Genomic DNA, 16539 nt, shown 5'->3' on the forward strand with positions numbered 1-16539 from the left:
TGCAGGGAGCCCGACGTGGGACCCGATCCCGGGTCTCCAGGATCAGGCCCTGGACTGAAGGCAGCGCTAAACCACTGAGCCACCCAGGTCACCCTAAATTCAGAGTTTTCTTTATTTCAGCTCGCAAAATACAAGGCAAGTCTCCAAACTAAAAATGTATTAATTTCACAGTATTCTTACACTATGCAGGTTTATGACCTTTTACTTTTAAAATCATTTACTATGACTTTTAAAATGACTTCACAAAGGAGCCCTTCAGTTAAGGGTCTGCCTTTGGCTCAGGTCATGATCTCCAGGTCCTGGGATCAAGTCCCATGTCAGGCTCCCCACTCAGCAGGGAGCCTGCTTCTCCCTCTCTTCCCTGCTCATGATCACACTCACTGTGTCTGTCGCTATCTCTGTCACTCTCTCAAATAAATAAAATCTTTCTAAAAAATAAAATAAAATAAAATAAAATAATAAAATATAAAATTAAATTAAATTAAATTAAAAAATAAAATAAAATGACTTCATACAGGACATCTGTCAAAAGTTCTGGATTGGGCTGCCTTGCTGAGAGCCTTGCCACAGCTCTGAACCTTTATAGGGAGAGCAAAGGTACTTAAGGCATTTAAAAAATTACTTTACACAGAACTTCTTCTAGGGACACAAACATGCTTACCCAATCCCTCCTTTTCTTGCTGATGCTAAGAAACCATGTTTCCAAGCCAGAACTGTTTTAATAGACTTAATCGCCCTGCCTTCACAAATGCACAGCCTGCCCCATTATCAACATGCCCCACCAGATAATTCACTTTTCATTAAACTCACAGGGACGTGATCTCTCATTTCATAACTGGATTATCTGGAACCCACTTATCATAAAACTATGAGGACTGAATCTTACCGCGCTTACTCAATACTTGGACTGTCTGCCTCCCGCAGTGGGATGTGCATTCACAAGGGAGGAGCCCAGTGTGGGCTGCTCAGTGCTGCATCCCAGAGAGCCTGCACAATGCTTCCCAAGAGTGGGAGCTTGGGGCGCCTGGGTGGCTCAGTGGTTGAGCATCTGTCTTTGGCTCAGGTCGTGATCCCAGGGTCCTGGGATTGAGTTCCACATCACGCTCCCCACAGGGAGCCTGCTTCTCCCTCTGCCTGTGTCTCTGCCTCTCTCTTTGTGTCTCTCATGAATAAATACAAATTTAAAAAAAAAAAAAAAAAAAGAGCTTAACTTGAGGAAATCAGTAAGACTCTCATAGAAAGAGGGAACAAACTACAAATCAGCAAGCCTAACCAGGTAGCTAGTCACCAGGGCCACACCACCTACCCTCAGCATAAAGAGAGACCTAGACCCAGAAGATAACCACCCATTAGACTCTTAGCAACCCCACCCCAGCATTCTGTGATCACAGGCTTCCAAGAAGCCCAAACAGCAAGACTACCTTCTCTCTTATTCTAGAATACTCATGCACCTCTCGGCCCCTGGGGAGCTAGCTACAGGGTCTGCTGCAAACAGCTCTGCTCTCCCCTCACCTAGAAAGGCTGGGGAAGGGCCAGGTTCCTGAGGCCCCACCTCCTTGCCATAATTTATGGAGAGTGCCCCTCAGGAAGGAAACCACAGCCAAGGACCTGCGGAGAAACAATAACTTAATGAATTAAGCTCCATTTGCATGGTTTGGGTCCCCCTCCCCCCTCCCTTTGTCACAACTGTATCTTGATTCCAGGGGTGAGTCTCTGGCGGGACCTCCAATTAATAAACTGTCTGGTTTCTGAATAACTTGAAAAAGAAATTTAAATTTTATTTTCCTAAAGGAAAGAAAAAAAGAACCCAAGATGCAACAATGGGGACCTTGTCCTGATGGACGGCCCCATGACCTTATGTTGCTGCCCAGAGAGAACACCCCAAAGTCCAGGAAAACAGCTGGAGGATGGTCACGAATCAAGCTTCCTGCTGTTGTGTGTGTTTATCTCTTGTACAAGCTTATCTGATGTTATCTGAGGAAGCTGTCCTCTCAGGACCTCTTCCAGGACAGGAGAGGTTGAGAAAGATGATCTCTGTCACATACAGAGGGAGGGTCCGGACCTAGCCCCAGATGGGGGTGGGTAGGGCAGGGGTCCTCCAGCCAAAGAAGCAGCAGCCCTTAAACCTGGCTCGGGGGTTGGGTTCATGTTATTTCTCGTGCTTATTTCTCCACTGTCATCCCTGAATCTGGAGCAATATTTCATCCAATCTTGATTCAGCCCTGTTTAGATACGGAGGTAGTGATCCCAAGTTCCAGCTCAGACTGGGCAGCCACCTAAAGCCAGCAGGGTGTGGCCACAGAGCTCTTTAGTGGCAGAGCCAAGGGGAGCAGCAGCTCAGGAAGCCACTGAGACTCCAGAATCCCATCCCATCCATAAGTGGGCGTTTCCCTCTACCCTGCCAACCCTGCGGAGCTGGGATTTGACTGTACTGAGTCAGCCAGTCCCTAGATCCACAGCTTCCCAGCGTCTAGATAGGTTCCCTGGTTTCCCCCACCTCCCCAGGGTCCCATCACCCAGAGCCTTCGCCCACTCCACACTCCCAGTGGCAGAGGGGTGGACGCCTGTCCCGCCGGGGTCTCGCTTGGTGGGAAATCCTCCCATCTCTCCTTCCTGGCCAACTCCACTCTGCCTGCACAGTAGATCTGCAGTCACAGACAGGATCCTAAAGAGTATGTTCCCCTCCTGGCAGCTCTCCCACTGTGGGATGGGTGCATGCCAACAAGGTTACATACGGAATGTGAACTGGATTTTCCACTGGCTTCCACTAGGCACGCAGAGATGTGTTGTTTCCCTGCAAGAAAGGAGGGCCGGCCAGCAGGGTCTGGGGGTGGGAAAAGAAGGAAGCAAGGCTACATGGGGATCTCATTACCCCAGGATGTGGTTTTAATTCCACCCTTCCCTCGCAGCCTCTACCCTCCCACCCCCTCCACTCCCCGGTTTATTAAAGACTCCAAATTAAATATACTTGACATCATTGCAACATGGAGACCCTGGCTAAGTTTCCAGGGACTGTGGGGAGGAGAGAAAAGCAAACTGTCAGGGCGCATGTGAACAACACAGCGCCTTCCTCCAGGCTGCACAGCAGGGCCTGGGCCAGCACTGGACCGGCTCCCCAGGCTGCCATCCCCCTGAGCAATCAGGTCCCTCGGGAGCCACCATCACTCCAGTACAAGCATTTCCTGCAAGGCCAGGATGGTGCCCTGCAATTCTATCTGAAGGTTCTCCTGACCTCCAGGCCACTGAGTTCCTCCACACCTTCCTTCCTGCTTTCCCCTCCTCACCCTCACTCTGCCCACCCTTTGCCCCACTTGCTGGATTCTTTCCCTTCCTCCCAGGCCCAGCTCTGGTCACCTCTCCTTCACAGGCCATCAGGGCCCTGGGTGACCTACAGGAGCCCCCTGCTGGCCCCACCCACACAGCCTTCTGTGTCTTCCCTTCTCTCCTTCCCCCTCCCCACATCCAAGCATCTCTCAGGACAAAGGCTCCTCAGCAACTCCCCTGACCCTGAATCTTCTGGAAGACTGGCCCAGGGGCATTTCTCCAGGGAATGGTCACTGTGTGTGAGCTCCTCAGCTCCAGTCTCTGCTGTTCCCCCCATTCTCAGGAAGAGGACCATGGCCTTCATGGCACCGTCCCCATCGTTCCGCCCTCTCTGAGGGGTGCAGGGCCAGTAACTGCCACCCCTTCCTTGGCCTCCATGACAGGCCTCTCCAGCCTTTCTTCCTGCTTCTCTGGACACTCTTTTTCTAACTCCTTTTCAGACTCTTCTCCTCAGTCAGCCCCTCAAGTATGCTGTTCTCCAGAGTTTTGTCTTAGACCTCTCTTCTCATGCCACCCCCTCCCAGGTCCCCTTGAATCTAGCCCCTGTTCCCCTCTACCTCTCCATGCCGAGGAGGTACCTGACCTGGAGTCTGTGTCATAGGACCTGATGCTCCAGTTGTCCCCACAATGGCCCCCAGTCCTCCATCTCACTTGGTATTCAGACTTGGTAATGCAGTCTCCCCCCAGCTCGTGCCCAGAGATTCTGCCCCCACCACTGCCCTGTCCACTCTCCCCTGGCTGCCACAGTCATATAGCTAGGGAATGTGGGGACATTATTTTATTGGAAGCTTAGGTGCCAGGCACTATGCCAAAGCACTGTCTCATGTGCCAGTCCATTTAATCTTCTGATGACTCTGCACATTAGATTTCATTACATCTATTTTTATTTATGAGGTAAACTGAGGCTCAAAGAGCATAAGAAACCCGCCCAAGTCTTTTTTTTTTTTTTTTTTTGGATTTTTAAAAATATTTTTTACTTATTTGAGGGAGAGAGATGGTGGTGAGGGCAAGGGATTAAATCTTAAGCAGACTCTATACTGAGTGTGGACGCCAATGTGGGGCTCAATCTCAAGGACCCTGAGATCACAGCCTGAGCTGAAACAAAGAATCAGACACTTAACTGATTGAGCCCCCCAGGCGCCCCAAACCTGCCCAAGTCTTAACACCGCTAGAGACAGAGCTATGTTTGGAGCCTGGGTCGACCTGCCTCCAGTGCCTTTGCCCCATGCCTTCCTACCTGCTCCCACAAATGCAAATCTGATCTCACCAGTCCGTACCTCCTCACTGCACTCCAGACAAAATCCACTCTCCACAGGATGGTGTCCAAGACCATCCTCAAACTGCCCCAGCCCACCTTCTCCCTTACCCAGATGGAATGGCCAGGCTTGCCCCACAAGCTGAGATGTTCCTCCCTATAGCTTCTGTACATTCAGCTTCTTCTCCTCTCTATCCAGAAAACTCCTCGTCCTTTAAGACCAGCAGGGAGTTGCCTTCCCTGGGAAACATCACCCGCCCCCCATCTCCCCCGGGGTGAAGTGGCCATCTCTCTGGACCTCCCGGGACACTCTGTGCTTGCTGGGAGCTGGCACTCCCCACACTGCCTCGTAATTGTTTGTTTAATCTCAAAAAGTGTCATTTTTCAGCTCTGTAACCCCGGGGACAGACAAGAAGGGCCTCAGGAAGAAGCAGAACAACCAAATGAGCATCCAAGCCAGATCTGCTCGAAGTGGGGGTCCCAAACCAGCAGTGGTAGAGTAGAAGACTGCTGCTCCATCCCATCTCAGACTCTGAGGATCACACCCTCCGGAGCCAGAGACTGAGGCTAGCACTCTGCATCTTCAAGAAGCTCCCCCAAAAGATTCTCACACCCAGTGAAACTTGAGAATCTCTGATCTAGACCGGTGCTTGGCCCAGATCCTTACCAGGCCAGCCTCAGTGGGATCAGATACTCAGCTGCTACCTGCTTATCCACAACCAGGAAGATTATTTCCCAAACTGTTTCATGTCAGGACAGACAAAGTAACGTTTGGGGGCTCTCTGGAGTAAACAAAGCTGCTCAGAGCTGAAGGTAAAAGTAAAAGGCCCAGGAGCTGAGAGGCCCTGGGCTCCACCCAGCTGAGAAAGTCAACACCTCAGCGTATCTGGAGCTCACTCCTGACACCGGCTCAGGAAGCTCTGCTAAGGCCCAGCTGTCTGGCACTCACGTGGGTGCTGGCTCTGACAAGCTCCGATGAAGCCCTGGGGAGTGATGGCCATGGTCAGCCACAGCTCAGACAGCAGTGTGGACCTCCACAGCTCGGGACCATCCCCACTGCAGGAGATTAACTCAGGGTCTCCCGGCCCTGGGCAGCACACATAGGGGAAGAAAAGTGAGAGCTCCACGTGTCCCCTGCTGGACTCAAGACTTGTGCTCCCCAAGGTGAGCCCTGGGGGCCATCCCTCCAACCCCACCCCAACCTCCCCTCCCTGGACATGGGACCAGTAAAGCCAGAAGTGATCTGTGAGTAGGGATGCTGAGCTTTCCCCTGCCAGAGGGAGGCTGCTACCGGGACTTGATATACTTCCAGAACCTCCTTACTCAGTGAAATGCTTAATGAAATAAATGGAGGGAGGGTTTGGCAAGTCAGCCAGGTACTTGAGGCTACTGTGAACTCTGACATCATCCTTCAAAGCTCCTAAGTGCCAGGCAGGGCATATTCTCTATGGGCCCCACACCCATATGCTGACCTTTCCAGAGGGCTGGAGAAGTACAGAAAATATACTTTGTAATATATTAAGGAGGAACTGCAAGCTGGAAGACTCTTTAAATTATTGAGTCTTTAGATAAGGAGCCTATGCCTTGAATGCTCCTAAGTGCTGAGCCTCTGACTAAAAGATGTATCTGGGGTGTTAACAAAAGAATTCTTATAATGTACTTTAGAAAAAAATCACCTTTCTCCCTTGGGTTCCACCAGTCAACAGGAGAATCTGTATTCTAAGCAGCAGCTTGGGACCCCTGAGTAAAAGTGTCACTAACTGGGATCCCTGGGTGGCGCAACAGTTTGGCGCCTGCCTTTGGTTCAGGGCGCGATCCTGGAGACCCGGGATCGAATCCCACATCGGGCTCCCGATGCATGGAGCCTGCTTCTCCCTCTGCCTGTGTCTCTGCCTCTCTCTCTCTCTCTCTCTCTCTCTCTGACTATCATAAATAAATAAAAATTTAAAAAAAATTTTTTTTAAAAAGTGTCACTAACTGAGGAAAGGTCCACAATGCCTAGCTCAGCACGAAGCATAAAGTGACATTCAACAATTTGTAAACTAATGGTGAGTGGGTGGATGGATGGATGGATGGATGGACAGATAGATGATGGTGAAGTAGCTTACCCTTTGGGGGATTTCCTTCCCAGAAGAGTTAAATCACTGTGGACAACACCTTCTAGATATCCCTGCCCACCATTAGGACATGGGCAGAGACTGGTTCAGCTGCCTGGCCACTGGGCAGCATGTAGGGGACGTGGAAGGAAGGATTACAGACGATCCCAGGTCTACATGTATTTATTAATAGAGCATATTGTTATGTTTTTTTTTTCTTTTGCCCACTACCTACCTCCCTCTGCTAGGAGGCACTACCAAACAATTGAGCCACAAGGGCCTTACAGACCATCTGGTTGGAGGAAGCAGAGTAGCCCTCACACATGTTTCTTTTGGCCTCTACAGACACTTAAAATTTTATTAATATGTCAAAATCAGATTATATATAAAAATATAGATTTTTGTTTTTCTTGGAAAAAACCCCAGAAGATCTGGCAATATATTTGCTAGCAACATTGGACAGGCTTGGGGAGGAGGCTGCCATGTTAGGGGTATGCTCTGCAGTGTCACACAAGTCCCCACCCTGCTCCATGGCCACTCTGCCTGGTTCAATCACCTAACAGTTTCTGCCTGCCTGGTCCCCAAGATGTGTCAGCCCCATGCACAAATCCAACACCCTCACTCTTACAGAAGCCCAGAGGGCACACGATCTAAGTTCACACAAGAAGTTGTTGGCAAGGGCAGGGACAGGAACCCTAGTGACTACTAGTTTGTCAATGTGTGGCATAGGCTGGGTCTTCTAAATACTACTGAATAAATGAATGTGTAAATTAATTCAATGTCCATTTTTTCCCCAACTAACCTAACCTTCAAGTTTGCCCCATCTGTGCTGTTCCAGCTCTGCCATCCATGCCCCACTCAAAGCAACCACCCCAAGAGCTACCCTGAGCTTTCTTTCCCCAGACCAGAACTCTCCTGTAAAGCTCTGTGCCCTGGCCTTGCTGAGACGTGCTGCCTAAGCTTGTCCCTATTATCTATTGTCACATCCAAGTGGAGGATTTTCCTCTTTTTTTTTTTTTTTTTTTGGTTGCCCAGCATCTTTCTCCTCCAGTAAGGGTCTCTCAATACATCCTCCTCCCTAAGGGAAAGAGACCCTGGGTCCCTATTAGGTAATCAGAGCCCCAGCACCTGAAGTTAACATAATCCCTGGATTGTTCGGTTATGTGAACCAACAAATTCTCTTTCTTGCCTAAGCCACATTGGGACAGGTCTTCTGTCATTTTGCAACATAAAGAGCACTCCTGGGGATGGGGGTAGAGGGCACCCTCCCCAAATATTCTCCTCCAAAGAATGAAGGGTATACTCATCTGGTTGCATGTGATGGACACCAAGTGCCATGCACTGAGCTTTCTCTCAGCAAATAAGACCTCCTGCTCTGTGCTAAGTACTGAGCTACCAAGATGATGAAGACATACAGCAGTCACAGCCCAGTGAGTAACACAGACAAATGTTTTCCTCCTGGAAAAGTGGGGACAATTCAGCAGGAGAGGATGCTTTTCTAAGAACTCTCTAAAGGAGCTTAGACTACTCAAAAGTAACAAATGCAGGAATTAAAAAAAAAATGTTTCCAACATAAAAATCATAGTCACTTGAGGCGTCTGGGTAGCTCAGTCAGTTAAGCGTCCAACCCTTGATTTCAGTTCAGGTCACAATCTCAGAGTCCTGGGATGGAGCCCCACGTCAGGCTCCATGCTCAGCAGGGAGTCTGCTTGAGATTCTCCCCCTCCCTCACCCTCTCCCCTGTCCCACTCACATTCTCTCTCTCTCTCGCAAATAAATATTTAAAAAATATAATAATACTCATTTATTTATAATTGAAAGCACCAAAAAGTATACTCATTTTAAGCCACCTAAAGGTTTACAATGTCATTAGCATTTCTGTGTTTCTTTCCAGTTTTTTATTTGCATAATTTTTTTAAATTTTATTTTGTGGTTAAGAACATTTACACATCGATCTACCCTTTTTCTTTTTTTTTTTTTTTTTAAATTTTTATTTATTTATGATAGTCACACACAGAGAGAGAGAGAGAGGCAGAGACACAGGCAGAGGGAGAAGCAGGCTCCATGCACCGGGAGCCCGACGTGGGATTCGATCCCGGGTCTCCAGGATCGCGCCCTGGGCCAAAGGCAGGCGCCAAACCGCTGCGCCACCCAGGGATCCCGATCTACCCTTTTTCTAAAGTCACTTTATTTATTTATTTATTTATTTATTTATTTATTTATTTAGGAGAGCGCACATGACCAGGCAGAGGGGCAGAGGCAGAGGGAGTAGCAGGCTCCCCGCTGAGCAGGGAGCCCAACACAGGGCTCGATCCCAGGACCCTGGGATCATTACCTGAGCCGAAAGCAGGTGCTTAACCGACTGAGCCACTCAGGTGCCCCTCACATAGATCTACCCTCTCAACAAAATTTTGAGTGTACACTATTATTGACTGTATTGATGTCAATTTCATACAGCGGATCTCTAGAACTTAGCCTGCATAACTGAAATATTATGTTCCTGGGTTAGTAACTCTGTTTCCCTCTCCCTTCAATCCGGGCTACCACCATTCTACTCCTTGTCTCTGAGTCTGACTACTTCTGATACGTCATATAAGTGGAATCGTGCAGTATTTGTCTTTCTGTGACTGGCTTATTTCACTTAGGATAGCATCCTCCAGGTTCACCCATGTTATAGCTGAGTGCAAAATTCCCTTCTTTCTAAGGGCTCTATAATAGCCCATTCTACGTATATAACACATTTTCATTCTACATTCATCTGTTGCTGGACACTTAGGTTGTCTCCACACCTTGGCTACTGTGAATAATGCTGAAATGAACATGGGAGCACAAGATCTTTTTGAGATCCTATTTTATTTCCTCTGGATATATACCCAGGATTGGGACTGTAAGGGTCTCTTTTTTAATTTTTTGAGGAACCTCCATGTTGTTTTCCATAGTGGCTACACCAGTTTGCATTCCTACCACCAGGGTTCCAATTTCCCCACATCCCTGCACAGTTTTTCTTTTTTGGATTCCTTAAACATTAAACATTGTGATCCTAGCTCCTTCCTCTCAACCTATGATGCCTGAGGTAGAGCCCTGTTTTCTGAAGCCAACCTCTGCAGAGTGGGGGGGGGGGGGGGGGTGAATAGTAGCTCACACACACCACAGGTGGAAGGAAACAAGCCCCATATTGGGTGGTGGTATTGGAGAAACAACTATTCCACAGGCTTTCTCTGCATCCTACTTTCATTGCCTAAGCAGCAAATGCAACAGAAAACCTTCCCCCACCTTGCTCCTCTGTGGCTAACATGATGCACTGGAGTTTGATCCCACTGGGCCATGCTTTATTGGCAAGCAGGCCACTGAGACAGGTGTGGCATCCCCTCTTGCCCATTGTCCATGTCCTCATTCCTTTCTTGAGCTTCAAATCTAGCTTTTATCAGAGAATCTGATATAGGGGATTATAGGCAGGATATAACCATATACATTCCAGTTTTCCTGGGGCAGCTCCAGTTTATACCTGTTCTCCTGGCATAATTATTAATAACATCTCTTTTCACTCAAAAGTACCCCAATATGATCAATAAATTATAAGATCCTTGTGCAGATTAAGAAAATACACACTTATCTTCTCAAAGGTTGGTATAATCTCTGACAGTATAGGGGAAGGGCGAGAGAGATGATTTGGGGCCCCAAACCTTCCCACAAGTGCTCTGGCTCATCAATCCCTGGGTTTGGCAAAAGTCACCACAGAAGGCTCCAGGCAAGTAAGCAGAAGGACAGTCCTGCAGGGAGATATCTCAGGGAAGACACTGTTCTGCGAAGCCATCCCCCAGCTGCCAGCAGGCACCTGCTCAACCTCACACCTCCAATACCCCCTCACTCTTTTTTTTTTAAAGATTTTATTTATTTATTCATGAGAGATACAGAGAGAGAGAGGCAGAGACACAGGCAGAGGGAGAAGCAGGCTCCGTGCAGGGAGCCCGATGTGGGACTTGATCTTAGGTCTCCAGGGTCACCCTGGGCTGAAGGCAGGCACTAAACCCACTGAGCCATCCAGGGATCCCCCCCTCACTCTTCATCTTCCATGTCCTGTACCTCCAGATTGGCTCCCCAGGTACCCCACTCCCTGTTCTGCCTTTGGAGTTTCTGGCTAGGACTAGATTGGTCACACTGACCATTCACACCTCACTCTGCTACACCTCACAGGGCTCTATCTCAGCAGTCTTCCTCGATTACAGTTCAGCCCCCAGATTTCCTGCCCAGCCCCACCTGGGACCTCCCAGCTCTAGAGACCCGGACATTGGACAAGACTGTAATTCCAACAGTTTCTCTTCTGAAATGCCACCCCTTGCCTGCTTTTAAACTCCTCCCCCATCTTTTAATATTTTCCACTGGCTCCTTCCCTTCACCATTAGACCTTCATATGTTTACTCGTTCCTTTCTTTGATGTTAATTAGGGTCCTGTCAGGGTACCAGACAGAGGACATAGGTCCCCCCCCCCGCCCCGCTTTGCTTGTCACCACTGTCCCTTATCACTCTACTCTCCTTCTTAACCTAACCTTGCCAGGAAATGAGCTGTTTATAGTTCCCATTGACTTGCTCCGACCTGCAGTCTTCAACCCCACTGATATTCTAAAACTGCCCCTGTCATGTTCCCCAGTGACCCCCTGGTTGCCAAACTCAGGAACTGTCCCCAGCCTCCTGGCCTGGACACCACTGGTACTGTTAACACCCCCATTTTCTTCTCCTGGTGACCTGGACACAGCCTCTCCTGGGCTCTTCCCTCTCCTCTCTGACTTCTTTCCGCATCCCACTTCCACCCACCCATGATCTCCCATGTGTCCTGAGAGTATACTGATCTAGTCCCTGGCATTGATTTCATTTTATGATCCAGCTTCAGATCTTTACCTTCAGGAAGGTGGCAGGCCCACCTTTGCCCCTTGCGGTTTGTACACAAAGCTCCTCGGAGACATTCTCACCATGTTCCCTTGGAGCTTTATAAAACTCAGAAAAGAAACCAGTGTCTAGTCATAGCCAGAAACTCCAAAGGTAAATACAAAAGAGTCTATCATATAAGCACTTACCTTACATAAATTCAAATCTCTGAGCTCCACCAGAGGGCAAAGTGCAAAAGCCTGCAGTATGGGCAATTATGCTCACCATCCCACCCAGTGAGTAAGTGTTTGCCTCACAGGGAGTCTGTGAGACCAGAGACCTGACTCTGCTCTCATTGTGTGCCTCTCATAGTCTGAGTATCCTGATGAGCTAAGCATCACTGTGATGTTTAAAAATAAATATCTTTCAAATGTGGCACCTATTATAAGACAACTATCTTGTCTGGTGTTCAGCAGAAGAATAAGTGATCTGCTCCACGCTGGGGGAAACTGGCTATGTTGGACCATTCACACACGTGGTATGTTGCTGTTCTATCATGATTTTCTATGGGATTTGTGCCCTTTGTGTTGACTTCAGAGCAAACTAGTAAGCTCACCTCATCCTTAGAATCCAAAGCTAACTAGACAATCACAAGTAGGAAATAATCCCCTTGGTAGGAAATAATGAAAAGTCACCTAAAGAAAGCACAGGGTGTTGGGTATGGCAATGACTTTTTAGATACAACACCAAAGGCATGATCCATGAAAGAAATAATTGAAAGCTGAATATCATTAAAAAGTATCTGCTCTATAAAATCTTCTCATTCTCTTGAGAAGACAAGCCATTAAGAGGGGAGAAAATATTTGCAAAAAACACATCTGATAAAGGGATGTTATTCAAAATATGCAAAGAACTCCTAAAATGCAACAATACAAGAACAAACAACCCATTTAGATATGGGCCAAAGACTTTATCAGATGCCTCACCAAAGAAGATGGGCAGATAGCAAATCAGCATACGAGAAGATGCTCCACATCACATCACATGTCACCAGGAAAATGCAAAGTAAAACAACGAGATACCCGCTATACATCATTAGTATGCCCAAAGTCTGGAATGCTGACCTTGCCAAATTCTGGGAAGGATGTGGAGCAATAGGAACACTCAGACATCGCTAGTGGGAATGCAAAACGGTGCAGCAACTATGTAAGACAGTTTGGCAGTTTCTTAAAAAACAAAACATATTCTTACGTATTGATCCAGCACTCATGCTCCTTGGTATTTACCAAAGGAGGTGAAGACTTATGTCCACACCAATACCTGCACATAGATGTTAATAGCAGCTTTATTCATAATTGCCAAAACTTGGAAGCACCAAAGATGTCCACCAGTACATGAGTGGGTAACTAAATTTTGGTACATTCAGGCAATAGAATTTTATTCAGCACTAAAAAAGAAAGAAAGTATACAGCTGTGAAAAGACACGGAAGAAACGTAGATGCATACAGCTAAGTGAAAGAAGCCAATCTAAAAAGGCTACACATGGTATGATCCCAACTATATGACCATCTAAGGTCAAAGGCAAAACTATGGAGACAATAAAAAGATTAGTAGTTGTGGGGGCAAGAAAAGAGGGGAGTGAAGAGATGGCACAGACCATTGTTAGGGCAGTGACACTATTACATACAATACTACAATAGTGGATACATGTCATTGCATTTTTCAAAACCTATAGGATATACACCACCAAAAGTGAACCCTAAGATGAACTACGGATTCTGGGTGACAATGACGTGTCAATGTGGTCCACCAATTATAACACATGTACCACTCTGGTAGGAGATGTTGATAATGGGGAGAGGCTGTGGGGAGGGGGGGAGTGGGAGGTAAGAGATATATGGGAAATCTCTCCTCCTCCTGTTCAATTTAGTTGTGAACCTAAAACTGCTCTAAAGAATTGTCTATTTGAAAAAAAAAAAGAAAAAGAAACCTCTGAGGTGATATGGAGATATTTCCAGTGAGCTTGGTTTAGAGTGTGGCACCAGCAAGAAAAGAGAGTTCTCTGAGCTCTGGGCCATAGAGGTACAACTGCCAGCAAAGAGGCACATGCTTCCACATAGAGAATAGAGAATCAGGCTGGTCCCCACTCCAATCCTCCCATGGCCTTTCTGATGGAGAGTCTATGAGAGGGACTTTCTATAAAGCCACCCTCATTGTAGCCTGCCCTTTGTCACATGAAACAGGACCTGTCTTAGGGGTGCACATCCACTGTGCACTGTGCGCTTCTAAACCACATCCTCTAATGAGGTTTTTGGGGTTTTGCAGGAGAATCAGGTATGATCAAATTAGTCATAATCCCATTTAATAATATACTATTGCTGATTCATGCGTGCCTCTTTGTTTATTGTAGTAACATAGGTATTATTGCCACTTGCCTGTTACCCAAGAACTACAGTTACAGTAACTTATACTGATCTATGGAGCTCCTTCCCATTGCATCGTCCTGATTCCCCTCACTCCTACCAGAAGCAACCCTAACCTGAATTTTGTGCTTGCCATTTCTTCAATTTTTATTGCAAATATGTATAACGATATACTCTTCCGTTTTGTTTGATTCTGGATTTTACAAAAAGGGTATCACACTGTACGTAGTCCTGTGTGATCTGCTTTTTCACATTTTTACCAAAATTTATCCATGTTGAACATACCTCACTTCATTCATCTGCCCCACTACATGATTACCATCGTAGGAATATACCACATTTTGTTTATCCATTCATCCATTGATGGACACTTGGGTTATTACCACCTTTGGCTATTGTGAATAACAGGTGTACATTGCTTTGTCTTTTGATGAACCTGTTTTAAGTCAGGTTTATTGAGGTATAAGTTACATTCACCCTGTTTAGGTATAACATTCTAGGTATCCTGAAAACACGGGAAGTCATACCATACTCAAGACAGAGCATTTTCATCCAAATACTTCTTGTTGGTCCTCTTTGTGGTCAATCTTATCCCTAGAAACCCCCTGGCAATCAGTATCTCTTCTCTGTCCCCAGAACTTTGCCTTTTCCAAAATGTCATAAAAAGTCATCATAGCTATTTGAGGAGGTCTTCTTTTCTTTGTCATAATGCATTTGAGACCAAACCCACATTATTGCACATATCAGCAATTCTTGTCCTACCATCCAGTACTCTTCCATTATATGCATGTGTCCATTTTTGGTTTATCCACTGGTTACAGTTTTCTTTGTTGAGGGACATCTGGATTGTTTCCAGCTTGGGGCAATTAAAAACAAAGCCACTATCAACAATCACATAAAGGGGCACCTGGGTGGCTTGGTTGTTAAGCATTCGACTCTCGATTTTAGATCAGGTCATGATTTCAGGGTTGTAGGATCGAGCCCCACGTCCGCTCCACGTGGCGCCTGGGGCCTGCTTAGGACTCTCTCTCCCTCTACTCCGTCTGCCCCTCACCACCCTCCCCTCTCTAATGTTGGTTTTGGGGTTTTTAAGACTTAAAGAGCAGTTTTAGGTTCACAGCAGAATTGAGCAGGAAGGACAGAAATTCCCCCCGACCTGCCCCTACACATGCACAGCCTCGCCCATGAGCAACATCCCCTATCACAGTGGTACAGTTGTTACAACTAATGAACCCACATGGACACATTATCATCACCCAAAGCCCCATAGTTCACAATAGGTGAACCTAAGTTTTTTATCTCACTTAGGCACACACTTGGGGTGGAATTCCTGCATTATCTAGTGAGTGTACACTGAACTTTAATAAAACTGCTGAATTGTTTTCCGAAGCAGCTCTACCATTTTGCACTCCCATCAGCAATATATGCATTTCCATTGCTCTGTATCCTCGTCAGCACTTGGGGTTTTGTTTCATTTTTGCTCCTCTAATAGGTTTGCATGGTATCTCACTGTGGTTTTAATTTGCACCTACCCAATGATTAATGATATCAAGCATCCTATGTTGATTATCTATATATCTTCTTTGGTGAAGCAATTGTTCAAATCTTTTGCACATATTTTTAATTGAGCTATTTGTTTCCTTGTTATTGTGTTTGAGAGTTTTAGATTCTAGATGCAAGTTCTTCATCAGATAAGTGATTTGCAGACATTGTCTCCCAGTCTGTTGCTTATCTTCTTATCTCCTAAGCATTCTTTTTTAAACAACTTTATTGAGGTATAATTCACATCATCCAATTTACTCATTTACAGTACACAATTCAGTGTGTTTCAGTATATAACAGAGTTCTGCAGGCATCATCACAATCTCAGAGCATTTTTTCCCTTAAAAAAGAAACCCCATAGCCATTAGTGGTAAATCCCATTTTCCCTTCCCTCCTCCAACCACAAGCAAAAATTAATCCATATAAAATTTGCGTTTTTATATTTAGCAGAAAAGGAATTATTCAATATGTGGTTCTGACTGGTTTCTTTCATTTTGCATAAATCTTCCAAGGGTTCTTCATGTTGTAATATGCATCAGCACCTTGCTCCTTCGTATTCCCAAATAATTTTCCAGTGTATGGATCTATCACTGTGTCATCGGTGGATGGGCATTATTAGCATTTTCTCTTGAAGAGCAGAAGTTTTTAATTTTGAAGAATTCCAATTTATTATTTTTTTCTTTGACAGATCATACTTTTGGACTCATATCTAAGAAATCTTCACCTAGCTCAAGGACAAAACAGTGTTCTTAGTTTTCTTCTTCAAGTTTTACAGATTGGGGCTTTACATTTATGCCTCTGATCCACTTTTTAAAATACATTTTTAGGGATCCCTGGGTGGCGCAGCGGTTTGGCGCCTGCCTTTGGCCCAGGGTGCGATCCTGGAGACCCGGGATCGAATCCCCCGTCGGGCTCCCGGTGCATGGAGCCTGCTTCTCCCTCTGCCTGTGTCTCTGCCTCTCTCTCTCCTTCTCTCTGTGTGTGTGGCTATTATAAATAAATAAAAATTAAAAAAAAAAAAACAAGTACGAGTACT

The 16539-nt window shown here is 46.3% G+C and overlaps 1 long non-coding RNA gene across 2 annotated transcripts in view; it reads right to left on the reverse strand.

Annotated features, from left to right (window-relative positions):
• LOC140594691 (uncharacterized) overlaps nt 1-16539 on the reverse strand; it is a 59905-nt gene that overhangs the window by 20174 nt on the left and 23192 nt on the right. Inside the window, exon 3 of one of the 2 annotated variants that reach the window (XR_011995804.1) lies at nt 15712-16490. The exons of the other annotated variant lie outside the window; for it this stretch is intronic. This is a non-coding gene — a long non-coding RNA (uncharacterized lncRNA). Of the gene's footprint in view, nt 1-15711; nt 16491-16539 lie in introns of those variants that run through there. 2 annotated transcript variants of the gene reach the window in all.

The sequence above is a fragment of the Vulpes vulpes genome, chromosome 12, assembly GCF_048418805.1.
Source record: "Vulpes vulpes isolate BD-2025 chromosome 12, VulVul3, whole genome shotgun sequence".
NCBI lineage: Eukaryota > Metazoa > Chordata > Mammalia > Carnivora > Canidae > Vulpes > Vulpes vulpes.